General features: G+C 39.6%; 1 long non-coding RNA gene across 1 annotated transcript; it reads left to right on the forward strand.

Moving 5' to 3' along the window:
- Positions 1-386: 386 nt before the first annotated feature.
- On the forward strand, positions 387-11,698 carry LOC125942254 (uncharacterized). The gene is made up of 3 exons (XR_007464937.1): positions 387-907; positions 1,846-1,898; positions 11,013-11,698. It is a non-coding gene; the product is annotated as an uncharacterized LOC125942254 (long non-coding RNA).
- The last annotated feature ends 905 nt before the right edge of the window (positions 11,699-12,603 follow it).

Below are 12,603 nucleotides of genomic sequence, written 5' to 3' on the forward strand. Positions count from 1 at the left end.
AAGCAAAAAATGTGCAGTAGGACTGCTTGGAGGCAGGGAGCAGTTGGAGAGGTGGAGCTTGCTTGACATCAGCATTGGGGGCACCCAGATGATGGTGATTTGTGACATCAAGCTTGGGTATAAAACTGTTTGTGTCTTATTTTTTTCTCCGCAATGGCTCCGGCGAAGTGACAGAGGGGCGTTGCGCCAAGAAGGCTGCAGCAGAGAGAGCTTGCAGTGCTTTGCATACTTGGTAACAAAGGGAGCGACAGACCGTAAGGAGTTGAGGGATATGTCTTAATTTTGACAGCTGTCTTTAGCATACATGCTATTATCTGCAAGTTGCATATATCTACTAGGGGCTCCTTGATATTTCCCGTTTTTTTTGTGCAATGCTGTGAATTGTGTGCAGTAAGGCATAGAATATTTTCATTCGTCTCATGAATAAAATAATTTTTTATCGATTCACTATTTCTTTTTGTATTTTAACTATAGCACACTGGCTTTAGAACCCTTCAGTGCTGCAGTGAAGTGTGTAAATGTTGATATACGTAATATCGCACTGCTCAGCAATTCTTTCGTTCCAAACAGCTATGCACAGACTTTTGTGCAAAGAGAGAATGAATGTTTGCGTTCACGAACTGTGCTTGGGGTGCTGCCGATGTTTTTATTAAATTTACTAACACCTTAGCTACTTCTGCTGCAAGATTTATGGCAACGCTTGCGTAGTGTTGTGAAGCTTGACGGAGTTGTAACGACATCACATGGTCTGCCCGAAAAAGACACGTTGAAGTTGAAGTTTGAAGTTGAAGTTTATTTCTTTCTTTGTTACAGAAGGAGGAACAAGAGGTAAAGGCCATGTGGCCTGACAGAGGCTCCTAAGCGCGTTCGGCAAACATATTCAAAGCAAATACAGCACAAAAAATGAGTGAGTACAATGTAGAAAATACAAAATAAACGAGATAAATTTATACAATTATTACATGAATATACATTCTATGCTTGAAAAAAAATTATTGGTATGTACTTTCACATTACAGTGCAGGTAGAAACATACATATACAGTGCATAACAAAATGTTAGTGCAATAGCATTTTATTTATAATGAATTTGAGAATGTAAGAGAAAGGTTTTTATACATTCTTTAAAATGGGCTGCAAAAATCAATTCTTTGTTCAATGATGTTTAGTAGCTTAGGTATTTGATAGTTCAGATCCTGATGTCCATAGTTTGTACGCGTAAATGGTGTTCTGATTTTATTGTGTAATGGGTATAGAGGAGGAGAAATGGGTAGGCTGACAACATGGAGTCTGTGTTTTTTTATATGTAAGAGTAATCTATAATAGAAAACTTGATTTGCTTGGATCAATAAATGTTTGTTAAAAATATTCAGTGTGGGTAAGTCTCGCAGCTCACCATGGTAGTTTTCAAAAATTCGGACTACTCATTTTTGCAAGTTTAGTAACTTCTCATACTTTTTTGCTGTCGTTCCCCATATCAAGGTACAATAAGTTTGCTTCGAGTAACAAAGGGCATAATACATTGCTTTCTTTAGCCATAATGGTATTATATCACCAATTTTATACATACAGCCTACTACTTTACTAAGATCGTTGCTCAGCTTGTTGACATGATTGCCCCAGGCGAAGTTCTCCTGAAACCATACCCCCAAAAACTTTTGCGTTGTTACTTGTTCAAGCCTCTTTGGTTGAAATATAACATTGATATTAACAGGCAATGGCTTATTTATTGGTTTAAATATGATATATATTTAGTTTTGTTGACATTCAATTGAAGTTTGTTTATGTACAGCCATTCAGATAATAAATTCAAGTAATCATTCATTTCTTTTTCTATGCATTGCAGGGAATAATTTGCAAAGAAACGATTGGGGTCATCCGCATACATTATGATATTAGGTGAGGAAGAAATGCTTGGAAGGTCATTAGAATAAAGATTAAATAATGCAGGACCAAGTATGGATCCCTGTGGTACGCCAGTCTGTATTTTGAGAAGTGAGGAAGTTGCCTGATTAATTGAAACACACTGATAATAATGAATGAATGAATGAATGAATGGTTTTTATTTCTTTTCACATTGAAAAAGAGGAGACAGGACTAAAAGCTGAGGTACAGCTTGACGAGGGTCCCGCCCCCTTATACGTTTGACAGCAGAGCACTGCAGAAACATCACGAAAAATGCAACACTTGCAACAAAGTAATATTGGAAACAAAATGCACTTTCAACAAAAATAAAATCTAGTATAAAATTACACAAAGACATATATACTTATATACACATAGAATTTCGCATTTATACCTATATACACGCATGCAGATACAGACCATATGCACCAGCAATGCACACAGATCTATATACATGTATGTACAGGTGTGCTATCACGCACTCATGACTGCAATATGTAAACAAAACTTTTATGACATACTAGTCTATTTGGCATAACTGACTGAATAGTCTTATTTCGTTATTGGAATTGCATAAAGGATCAAAGTCTTCCTGTGCGAGTTGATTAAGTAGAATGGGTACTGTAAGTGGTAATGATTGTTTATCGTAATTGGTCCGAGGTGTGCGGACGTGCCATTCCTCTTTATGCCTAGTATCACGGATGCTACGGTTTGCTTTTAAATCGGCCATAAAAAACACAATAAATTTATTAGGCTTCAAATATGACCTGTAGCTCAAAAGTAAAGGATAGTTGTATAAAAAGAATGCAGGCAAGATTTCAAATTTTGAGAACAGATTTGTCATATAAAATAAACGAGGGACATTGGCAATGTATCGCACTGCTCTTTTCTGGAGCAAATGCAATTTCATAAGGTTTACCTTGCTAGTAGTGCCCCAAACGAGGTTACAGTATTGCAGAACTGACAATACTAAAGTATTATAAAGTAAAATTTTAATTTTAACAGGAAGAAAGGATTTCAATCGACCTATTGTCCCTACAGCAGATGATAGCTTTTACTTACATGTTCTACGTGATCATTCCAACTTAAATCTTTAGCGAATGTTACCCCTAAGACAGAGACCGTGTTAACAATTTCTAATTGATCCGTACCTATTTTCATGTTTATTGAACTTCATAATTTTTGCCTCTTTGCATATAGACAACAACTTTTGTCTTGCTGGCATTTATTCGCAGACAGTTTGCATCAGCCCAATCTTTAAATTCTCTTAACGCTCTGTTCCCCTGAAGCTGTAGTTCAGTCTCTGACGTAGCAGTAATAAACATTGCTGTATCATCAGCATAAGAAATAAATTTTGCCCGTACTGAACTTGCTGGCATATCATTTACAAACATTATGAACAGGAGTGGTCCAAGGATGCTTCCCTGCGGAACTCCAACTCTTACAGCCCGAAGACTGGACTTTTCTCTTTCCAACTCGACATATTGTGCTCGATGCGGTAAATAAGATTCAAAGAGCTCCAAGGCGATACCACGGATACCATAAGCTAGCAGCTTAGCGAGTAAAATTTTATGATTTACAAGATCGAATGCTTTAGAAAAATCTATGTATATTCCCATAAGTAATATTTTATCGGTGAATGCCTGTAGAATTGTTTCTTTATGAATTAAAAGAGCTGTTTCGGTGGAACGATGCTTCCTAAAGCCATGTTGGAAATCGCCTAACAAATTATTTTTGTCAAGATATGATACTATTCTAGCATGAATGATTTTTTTCAATGCCTTTTGAAAATACTGGTAGGATCGAAATTGGACGATAATTGCCCAGCAAGTTTTTGTCGCCTTTTTTAAACACAGGCTGCACTCGAGCAATTTGCATGTCTTTCGGAAATTGACCAGATGATAGAATCAAGTTGTAATTGTGAGTAAGGACAGGACAAATGATGTCAAGGACATGCTTTACAGGTCCAATTTGAATACCATCTGTGTCCTGGGATTTACTACTTTTAACAGAGCTTATAAAAGAGAAAACCTCAGTTAAGGAACTCCTCATCAGATCTAATGCCATACCACGTATACTGTAGTCATAAAGTTTGGACAGAAGCACAACATGATTTACACTGTCAACTCCTTACGCAGGTCCAGAAATAAACCTACCGCGTATAAAAGTTTTTCAATATTTTGCAGTATTTCATGTTTTATGTTTAGAAGCGCATACTCACATGATTTTTTTGAAATCCATATTTTGCCGTACTGATAATACCATATTTCCTTAAGAAACCCTCCAGCCATGAATTTAGAACAGTTTCCAAAAGTCTCGACAGAAGAGGTAGTATTGATATAGGTCGGAAATTGTTTACACTATGGTCGGCGCCACCTTTATGAATCGGGCAAACTCTGACTATTTTAAGTTTGCTAGGGAAAATTCCGGATTCAAGTATTTTATTGATAATGTGAGCGAAGACATTAGAGATGATACACATATTTTATAGGAGATGCTATGATACCGTCGACACCTGCAGTAGTGTTGCGCGTGAGTACATGAAATCATTGAGATGCATATTAGTGCAGCGCGGCAGAGAATGTTTTCACTTCACATCACGCGCAAGAGCGCTGCCTGTGCATTCATGTGATTTCATGCAGCCCTACTTTTGCCGCGGGCTTTACCGTAATGCTTGGGCAGTGCGGTGAAGTTTGACAAAATTTTAATGATGTCGCACCATATCACCGAATTTCACGCTTTGAGACTTAACTTTGAGCGGAGCGGTAGCAAATGCTTACATTTACCTTAAGCACAAGCGCACTGTGCATGCATTCGTTTGATTTCGCGATGTGTTACTTCTATCGAGGGCTTTACCGCAATGCTTAGGTAGTGCGGTGAAGTGTGACAAATTTTTAATGATGTCGCACGATATGACCGAATTTCACGCTTTGAGACTTAAACTTGAGCGGAGCGGTAGCAAATGGTTACGTTCACCTTGAGAACAGGCGCACTGTGCATGCATTCATATGATTTCATGATGCCTTACTCCTGTCGAGGGCTTTACCGCAACGCTCGTGTAGGGCTGTGAAGCTTCATGAAGTTGTAATAAGATCACATGGGTCTGATAGAATTTCATGCACTAAAGCGTTAATTTTGTGCAGAGAGGCAATGAAACTTCATACTGAACTCGCAGCTTGGCAGGCATAGGTGATTTTTTGGGGTCAATAATAATACTGTGCATGTTTCTTTTGATGGCAGCCTTTACAGCATGAATGGTAGTCATGCTGTGAAGCGTGCAGCGCCAGTCATCAGCCATAGGCGGCGCTTTTTAAAAAGGTTTTATTATGCTTATTATGTTTTATTATGCTTCTGTAAACTCATTCTGTACGTTCACGTTTACGCTTCACAAAAGAGTCTGGTGTGATTATCTCACAGGAAAAGCGCTTAGCAGGAATTTGTGTTGAAGAGCTGTGAACGATGACTGACCCAGAGGGAACGTAATGTTCGATGGGCGTTAGCGCGGCGCCTGCGTACGTAGCTGACCGAGCATTGGATATGCAACGTCGGCAGCGCGTTCGCAGAACTTTCGCTTTGACACCGCTTCTTGCAGAACCGGCGCGTAGTAATAAACAAATCAAATATACTAAATACAGCGGTAAAACACCACATTGTTCAAGTAAGATAGAGATGCGGGCAAGCATTGCAAGTCAATCTAATCCACTTATGTACTAGCATATCGTAACGTTCGTGAGTTCGCGTCTCTTGTGCGCGTCGTTTGAACTTCAAGCGTGAGCATCGCTTCCGAATGCTTTTCAACGACGATGTGTTCGACGGTGAGTTTTACATTGAGGTTACGATGAGTTGTAAAATGTTTGTATCTGAACAATTGCGACTGCTTTCGGCTTGCTATAACTGTTCAGCGCCTGGATGGACAAGTAGCACGTTTTGCAAACAGCACTTCTAGTGCGGGATTTGGCACTGTGTCCCAGAAAATCTGCACTAATCATGTAATGACGAATAGTTATTGCTGCTCGCAAACAACGAGTGCATGGTGCTGCCACCGCAAAGTAACGTCGAATTTACGCGCGTTGGGTTTTCGCACTGAAATTTGTGCCGATGCGTGGTGTAAGTGATGTCCCTGTACTCAGTTTAGTAGGGAAACTCTATGCCCTTGCTGAAGGTTTTGCTCTTCCATAGTATGGGGCGTACCGGCCCAGATGGTGCAACGTATTCAGCTCTTAGTATCCGTAACCGGAGAACAACGAGGCAGCTCGCCCTAGACGCGGGCGCACTCGGCCACTGTTTTTGCTAGCTCCATCACCATGTAACCGAGTAATCCTTTGTTAAACCATTTTCTTCTGTATCAAGTCACTGCCTCCTGCCCGCAGTGACGCCATTTCCTACAACCTGATGCGGCAGCTTTTTTGTCTATTCTGCTTGCACAAAGTGCCCTGTCATGTATTTCCCAGTGAAAGCTGCATTAATTCACGCACTAGGCATGCTTGAGCTAGGTTTTAGCTCTAATGAAACTTCGCTTGGGCAAAGTGGCATCGTGACAGCACTACTACCATTCTTCCACTCGCGCCCTTCTATCCATTGTGAAAGTGTGACACCTGATTTAGTTCGAACACATTTTGATGAAGGAGTTTTTAATACATTGATGAATTAAGAATACCTTGCTCCACCAAGCTTGAGCAGGCTAAGATTGGTGTGCAAGTAGAGTGAGCTTATCTCATAATGCCAACATACATGACTGGTAAACGGTTATGCAGACAGGCTGGAACTAAAGAACATGGTAGTGTCACTTCTAGGTGCTTGACGCATTAAGAGATAGCATGACATACTTACAGGTAGAACATTAGCATGACGTATTATGAGCATGACATGTTAACACATAACAGCTGCAAGGACCCACTAATCTTATTGGGCTGATGTTAGTTTATTACTTTGAATGCGACAGCATTATAGGTGAACTTCAACCACTTTGAAAGATCTAGCAGAAAATGTGGCCTGATCGCAAAGACAGTGCAGTTTAGCGCAGAATCTCAAAATACTAGCTGTCAAGAGGGAAGAATGAAAGAACTGGCACGTTTTGCACGTGCCAGATGTTTCCAAGAGTATAGGCATAGCTACCGGGGGGCACTTGCCTCCCTACTGTCAAAAGTGGGGGGTTTGAAGTATGCCATTTGCCCCCCCCCCACACACACACCCTTTTGAAAGTGGGCACTTTCGGCTGCATGCTGGAAAGTTCAACAAAACTACAGCTGAAGCTAAATTTTATTTTGCAATAGAGTGGCCATGTAGATAATACTTTTATTTGCTATATGTATACCCTGCTTAGGCAGCGAGGATTGTCTTTTGTGCTTCCTTGTGATGCGCTGTAGCGGGCGAAACACGGGATTCGCCATACGCGCTCACATTGTGAAGGCCTGGAGCTGGACTGTTCTAGCCGTAACAAATTTCCGCTTGTGCTACTCGCATCATGCCCAGTTTTTTGGGACCACTTAACCGTATTTGAAAACACAATCCGCTTGCCATATATAATCCACGGGCGAGGGGAGAAGTCCTGATAAAGATTTATAATCAGCCGCTCGACCATACAGGACCAATGTGCCCTGGTGGACCGAGACCGGGCTGCCGCAAAAGCCACAGGGGTCCTGGAATAGGAAGCCCTCCTAGAATTTGTACGGGGCGGGTCCTTCTGGCTGGTCCCAAACGTTCTCTTTGTACATAGCCACAATAAATGTTTTTTACTCACTCACCCCCAACGATTGGTGTACCTTGCGGCATGAAATCCTTGGTGTGCCTTATGGCAGGAAATTTTCGAAGCACAACTTCTAATTTTGTCGATTTTATTTTCAGGTCCTTTGTAAATAAGAGCTACACTATTACTTGTTTCCTGGCAGGAGCAAGAGCAGCATATATTTGATGTTTTGAAGAAATGGCCACTTTTTGGTGACGTGTACCGAAAACTTGAACCGTGGAGGTTGCTTATGTGCTCGAAAAACAGTTACGGAATACTCTCTTTCCCCAATTTTTTATGCGTTATACATGGCATTTAACAGCACGGTGTTTACATTTATTCGAAGTACGAAGCATTGTTCTGAGTGACAAGCGATATATGTTCATTCTATTTAGGTTCATTACAGCCTTTGTAGAAAGTTACTCGTTGAAGTGTTTCAGGGTGTCATAGTGCCGCTAGTCTAATAGTTTCCCAGACTTCTAAAACAACTGCACAAGATACGGACTTGAAATTCCGTGAAAATAGAATTCTGAGCGCAATGAGTAGCGAAACTTTCCCTTTCTTGCTTTAAATGCAAGTGTTCCAGATAATTATTAAACCCTCAATTTTTCATGTGTTTTGTGCATCATACGAGGGCCGTAGTTTGTTTCTCCGTTGTCCTCAGTGAGCTAACCATGCCATCTTGTTTATAGCTGGGGAAAATTAGGGGCATGTTATAGGCAATATATTGGCAATGTGTATGATGAGTGGGTTAAATTCGCCTTTTTCGATATAATAGACTGTTGCACTGTCATAATTACAACTACAAATGAGGTAAAATTGTGCGAACATAGGGGGAATAATACGCCAAGTTTATGTGCAATGGTAAATGCATGTTGATCAAGTACAGCTTTAAAAAACTGTCTGTAAGCAAGTATTAGGAAATATCACGCTGTTATTAGGTTTCACAATGCTAGGTTTCACAATGTCCCCAAGAGAATTCTGCATTTCCGATATTTTATACTTTTATGGAATAGGCAGCATTTTAACTACAATGTCTCGCAGAGTTTTAACATTTCTGGCTTATTTAGAAGCATTACGAATATTTATTTAACCCTCATTTTTTGCCTTTAACTTTTTGATGCGTGATATACCGGGTTCGCATGGTGTCCTCATTGAACTAAAGGAGGTAGCTTCTTTCAGTTTTGTGACTTTGAAGACCAGGTAACGTTTGATCTGGAGGTAAAGTTCACAATGGATGGGTAATTGGGACTGTTGCAATGAATTACGTATGCAAGCACTCTAGAGTGCTTGTAGCAATAGCCTCTAGAACCTATCTAACGAGTGGGGCAGAATTGAGCCCACTGCCCTGACAGAACAGTAAACGCCACCAAGACCAAATTTAGTGAAAATTGGTGGTAGGCTATGAAAACTCTCTGTGCGAGTTAAATGGGGTTGGGTCAAACAGTCTTCATAAAAAAATCTTATTCAAGCGTTAGAGCATATAATATGACCGCTTTCAGCTGTTCTTCCCAATGTCCCGACGTAGCTGTTGGTTACAACAAAATTATATTTCGTCGAAAGGGGAGGGGGTTAAAGTACTATGTGCGACAAAATTTTTACATTCATGGTCTGGTTACAAGCGTTGCAAATAATTACTGAGCCATCATTTTTCCGCACTATTTTTTATGCATCCTAAAACGTTCCTAGTTGGTTTCAGCGATGTCCTCCGTGAACTAAACAAGACACATTGTTTATATTTGGAGAAAATAAAGAGCGCAGTATGGGCATTATGTCAGTAAACTTCAGACAGGGGACTAATTATGATAGTTGCAGTAAAATACGCAAGCAAGTGATCTGGAGCTTTCTGAAGGTGTTTTACGAATAAAGCCGAATTTATCCCGTTGACCTGGGAGGACTGTGAACTCAACCGATATCAAAATCTACAGAAATTTGAGAGGGCAGGGGGGGGATGAGTAGGGAGGTAGTACACTATGATAAACTTTATGACAAAGTAATGTGTTAAGTGAATTAATGGTTTTTTAAATTTTCAAAAAGAAGTACTCCAAAGCATTACATGCAAGCCAGATTTCCGACAGAAAAGTCATATACAGGCAACTTTTTAACAGTGTGATATAATTACAGGAAACTGAAATTTTCATTTCAACTGTTCGAAAGAAACAGCTTTGCTGGAAATTTGGTTGTAATTCTCCAAGGTCCCACACATCTGCTGTCCTTTCTTGTGTGAATATTGAGAGTCATTCATGTTGATTGTACTTCATTGTGTATAACCTCGATAATACTACTACCTTAACTAGCGATACATTTGTGCTATAGACCTAAACAGCAAGTACAATTTCTTGTTTAATTAGTAAAATTGTCTGTAACAAATGGGGATTTTCTTTACGTGCCCTGCGGTGCTACTGGGTGGGATCAGGAACCTCTGGACGCTCACTGCCTTTTGTACCTGCATCATCTTGAGACTTTATATAGTTGCAAGAAATAAATCGAAATTTAAATAATATTTCAAGCTGCCATGGTTCACCATGTATGATTTATAGATATATCTATGTCTGGTGAATCTAAAAATAACTGACAGATACATTTCCAGGCTTTTTCACTTATTGTAATAGTAATTCCAAATATATATATATATAATGACAGAGAGAGAGACAGAGAGTTGCGAGATCATTTGCAGTTTGCCCCCCCACCCCCCACTCAAGAAATAATTGGTACGCCACTGTCCAAGAGTGACTTTGGCATGAGAGAAGTACGCGTGCAATTGTGGATTAATGGTTAGAACATTGGGCCACTGTGCTGGAAGACAGATTCGATCCCACCAACAGTCACACACTGCTTTATAGCATTATGGGCAGACTTCACCCACTTTAGAACTGGGTTGAGTGTACACGAGTGTGTCACAGTTTGCACGAAATCGCAAGCTTGTGAGAGGTACGAGGTATAGGAACGTCACTTTGATAAACGAGAGTGTGCAAGGTCACACATGCTTGCAGGTGTCGAGATGTCACAATCATCACAACCTATTGCATACTTAGACAGTTAGCAGTGCTATGTTGTAGCCTAGTTTTCTTAATTTACTGAAGCTGAATATGTGGAGAAACATTAGCACATGCAAAGAATTCTCAATACACAATTCTGGGACACTCTGCAGATGACCTATTTATTGATGTGAGCTACTTGCAGTTAGGCGCAGGGGAAAAGGGATGGGTCAACTGTATAGCTTCACCACAGCATGGTAGGATGTTAAGTGGTGCAGTGGATAACTTCTTGCTCTACGTGTATGTTTAGTGTGCTTTACCAATTCTGAAACCCTAGAGAAAGAAGTGTTCAATAGCTTTCGCATGAATATTTATGAGCCTGTTCGTATTTCTTTCTTGGCGTAGAGAAAAAGCACTTCAAGCCGTACGGGTTCACTTTTTGGTGGAAGCATTAAAGTACCTAGAGCAGCTACTTGTGGCCTGAAGCATCCAAACAGGGCGATATGAATTTCAATGTGGCAAAGTATGCTGTCAAATCCTTAGTTTTTATTGGTTACCTTAGCCTGCAGCAAAATGATAATAAAAAGCCATAAATTCCTAGTAGCTGAATCATGAAATGCTTAAGTTGTGCATGTTTACATGTTTTCTCCACACCACACATAATTTTTAACTTTTCCTCTAGATGTCTAATAAAACGAATGAGCTTTCACATTACTACTTATTTAATTGAAATTTTTTGCATGCTCAACAGTGTTTGTAGTGATAGTATGTAAATAAGGCGTGGAAAAGTTTATTTAGGTGCTTTGAGTGAGTGCTCAACAGCAAGTTTTAACAACTATAGTGAAATTACCTTGGTATTATTTTTATCCCTCAAATATGTCACACCTTTTCACATCCATTTCATGTATTAAAGCAGGCTACCTTTATATAGCTGTTTTATTGAGAATACAAATTACTCTGCTACATTAAAGTAACATTTAGGTAGGCTACACTGTCATACACCATAAAAATGTGCTGTATTCTTTCACTCAAACAAAATATGAATAACTTTGAAATAATATTGAGGCCATTTTCAGGTAACATTTCAATGCCCTTTTCTAGATGTTCACTGAACATCTGCGTAAAATGCACAAGTCTTGCAACACAATGTCGCTGGGATACTCAGAATGCGTTCTAGAAAAATAAAGAAACAAGTATAGTGCATACAAAAATGTGATCTGGATCATTGAAACGTGTTATAATTCTTTAAGTATGCTCAGTGTAGGTACAGGAGCCCAATACTTGATCACCCACACAACAGTAAAAGCATATGTGAAAGACAGTCCAACAATAAATGTGTGTTGTGCATTTAACACGAGTTCATTGCATAAGAGCATAATCTGGACTTGAGCGTTGGATTCGAGTGCTGCCCTTTAGCATGAATTTTTTTATGCTGTTGTCTCTGTCTACTTGTGTTAATGGCCAATAAAAATTGTAGGCAAAGCTATACCTTGCCTCAAATATGATAGTGATAAGCACCCGATCAAAGAGTAGTAGTATATAAAAAGGCTAACCGAGGACCTAGCACATAACTCAGTTAGGGCAAAAAACAAACAGTTAGAGGCTAGTTGGTTATGGAACACAGAGGCCAAGTTGTGCTGCATAGCTGATACAAAATACTCCCAAGTAAAAATGCTAAAGCACACAAGATGGTGCATAATCATCTTGTGTGTTTCGTATCAACTATGCAGTGCAACTTGGCTTCCATGCAAAAGACACACAGTACAAAAAAAAAAGTCCAGTGTATATCTTTTTGTTGTGCTGTGTGCTTTTCGTGTATTCTTTTGCACTCACTATATCAAAGGGAAGCAATGATCCCAATTTCATAGCAGGTAAATATCGTGCACCTGCAAAAAAAATGTATAAAAAAGCTATATATAAGTAATATGCTGCATTGGCCTGTCACATATACAACGCCAGCTTTGCAGGAAAAGTAAACATTTATAACCAAACTTTT

This window comes from Dermacentor silvarum, chromosome 1 (genome assembly GCF_013339745.2).
Source record: "Dermacentor silvarum isolate Dsil-2018 chromosome 1, BIME_Dsil_1.4, whole genome shotgun sequence".
Taxonomy (NCBI): domain Eukaryota; kingdom Metazoa; phylum Arthropoda; class Arachnida; order Ixodida; family Ixodidae; genus Dermacentor; species Dermacentor silvarum.